Below are 3,153 nucleotides of genomic sequence, written 5' to 3'. Positions count from 1 at the left end.
TCGTGACGAATCTGAGCGATTTTCTCCCTGAAACGCCTGGCAAAGTCATCACAGCGGGCCTTTGAGGGTGGAACCAGATCTTCCTTAGGACCCGGGCGAACCAGGCCTTGCACCACTCAAAAAAGCTCTGCCGGACGGCATTGTGAGGAGGCAATGGAAGCGGAAAAAACTTCTTTTTCGCCGCCTTCACCGCCACAGCATAGGCCCGATAGTGGGCTCTCAAGTGTGTTCGGTCAGATTCATCCCATGATCTCCTCCACCTACGCTCTAGACATCTCCCAACCTGCTTCATCGCCTGCAATTCAGGTGTATACCAAGGGGAAGAGCGGGCTCTGCCCGGTGGGAGAGGACGCTTAGGAGCGATCGTGTCCACAGCCCTGGTCATCTCCCTGTTCCAGTTTGACTAGAGCCTCGACAGGAGCACCAGTCTTGTCAGCCGGAAACTCCCCCAGGGCTTTCAGGAATCCATCCGGATCCATCCGGCTCCGGGGGCGGACCCACACAATCGGATCCGCACCCTTGCAGAGGGAGAGGCCGCTCTCGAGCACAAACCTCACCAGGAAGTGGTCAGACCATGACAGGGGAGTCAAACATAAATTCCTCACCCTCAGGTCACCCTCTTCCTGCCCCATCAAGAAAACCAGGTCCAGAGTGTGTCCACGTTCATGGGTCAGGCCGGAGACATGTTGAGACAGCCCCATGGCCATCATGGAGGCCATGAAGTCCTGAGCCGCCCCGGTCAGACCAGACTCGGCATGGAGATTGAAGTCCCCCAGGACCAACATCCTAGGGGTCTTCAACACCAGGTCTTCGTCAGCTCAGACAGGGAGACTGTTGGGCAGAAGGGTGCATGGTGCACCAACAGAATCCCCAATCTGTCTCGTTTGCCCAACACCAAGTAGAGACACTTCTACTTCTGCTTCATTGACTATGCTAAAGCCTTTGATTGTGTGGATCACAACAAATTGTGGCAAGTTCTTAAAAAGATGGGAGTACCAGACCATCTTATTTGTCTCTTGAGAAACCTATATGAGGATCAAGAAGCAACAGTGAGAACTGGGCATGGAACCACTGATTGGTTCAAAATTGAGAAAGTAGTTTGGCAAGGCTGTATACTGTCGCCCTGCCTATTTAACTTATACGCAGAGCACATCATGAGAAAGGCAGGGCTGGATGAATCCTCAGTTGGAATTAAGAGTGCTGGGAGAAATATCAACAATCTGAGAGATGCAGATGATACCACTCTCATGGCAGAAAGTGAAGAGGAACTAAAGAGCCTCTTGATGCGGGTGAAGGAGGAGAGCGCAAAAGTTGGCTTGAAACTCAACATTAAGAAAACTAAGATCATGGCATCTGGTCCTCTCACTTCCTGGCAAATAGATGGGGAAGAAATGGAGGTAGTGACAGATTTTATTTTCCTGGGCTCCAAGATCACCGCAGACAGGAACTACAGCCAAGAAATTAAAAGACGCTTGCTTCTGAGGAGGAAAGCTATGGCAAATCTAGACAGCATCCTAAAAAGCAGAGACATCACCCTGCCAACAAAAGTGCGTATAGTCAAGCCTATGATTTTCCCAGTTGCAATGTATGGCTGTGACAGCTGGACCATAAGGAGGGCTGAGCGCAAAAGGATTGCGGCCTTTGAATTGTGGTGCTGGAGGAGACTCCTGAGAGTCCCTTGGACCGCAAGGCGATCAAACCGGTCAGTCCTAGAGGAGATCAACCCTGATTGCTCTTTAGAAGGCCAGATACTGAAGATGAAACTCAAACACTTTGGCTACCTAATGAGGAGGGACTCCCTGGAGAAGAGCCTAATGCTGGGAACAATAGATGGCAAAAGAAGGAGGGGATGGCAGAGGATGGGGTGGCTGGATGGGGTCATTGAGGCAGTTGGTGTGAGCTTAGGTGGACTCTGGGGGTTGGTGGAGGACAGGAAGGCCTGCAGGAGCGCTGTCCATGGGGTTGCGAGGGGTCAGATGCAACTTCGCGACTAGCAACAACGGGCAAGGAAAGAGACCCTGCCATATGAGAAAGAGCTCTTGCTTGATTTTTGTTGCGGATGCTTTAACTGACCAGGAAGGAATATAAACGAGGGACTACACAAGNCACAAGTCAAGATGTAAGAGAATCCCAGGGCAGATGCTGCCTTGATATGCCACCATAAGCAAACCACCAGCTCCAAACCTTCTCTACTGTTAAAAAAATCCAGCCTGAAAGCCTCTCCTCCAGCCTTCCTCAACCTGGCACCTTCTCTGGGTTTTGAACTTCATCTCCCATCAGTCCCAGACAGCATGACCTATGGTCAGGAAGTTTGGGAACTGCAGTTCAAAAGGCGCCAGGTTTGGACTGTCTTAACAACATAAAAGGGGCTGTGTCTAGCCAGCGCTCTGTTCTCACAACCAAATGCCCACAAGAAACCCACAGGGAGGATATGAATGCAACACCTTCCAAGCTGCCTAGCAACAGGGTTATGCAGGTAAACTGCCTCTGATAATGGAAGTAGCACTGAATTGTCGGGACCAGCAGCCTTGATAACGCCCCCCTCCATTCCCTTCTAAAGGCACGGAAAGTGGCAGCCCTCATGGAAGTGAATGCCACTGTTGAACTCGAAGCTGTGTCCAGGAGTCCTTCCTTTGACCTGTCCTGAATCTCCCACCCCACTCCTTCACGGGACTCCTCGTTCAGGTTCTAGGATTATGAGAGGAAGAATCAAGTCTCCTTACCTACGTTCTCCACATGACACCTAATTCTGCATATCTCTGTCATATTTCCCCTCACTTGCCCTTTTTCTAAGTGAGAAGATCCCAGCTGTCGTAACTGTTCCTTGCTCAAGCCCTGTGGTCACTGTGGTCACCTCTCTTAGCACTTTTCCCAACTCTTCCCTATGTTTCCTTACATGCAGCAATCAGAACTCTACCCAGCATTCCAAGGGTGGTCACACCAAAGATCTGTACAAGGGGAGCGTGCTCTTGGCGGTCCTGTTTTCAATTTCTTTCCTATTTATGCCCAGCACAGAGTTTGCCTTTTCCACAGCAGCTGCACACTGTGCCAGCATTTTCATCTAGCATCCCACCACATTCCCAAGGAGACTTTCCTGCACATTCTCCACTGACTGAGATCCCATCATTCTTCTCTACGCAATTACACAGGAGC

This window comes from Varanus komodoensis, unplaced genomic scaffold (genome assembly GCF_004798865.1).
Source record: "Varanus komodoensis strain SLA01 unplaced genomic scaffold, ASM479886v1 scaffold2570, whole genome shotgun sequence".
Classification (NCBI taxonomy): Eukaryota; Metazoa; Chordata; class Lepidosauria; order Squamata; family Varanidae; genus Varanus; species Varanus komodoensis.
This window is presented reverse-complemented; position numbering follows the sequence as displayed.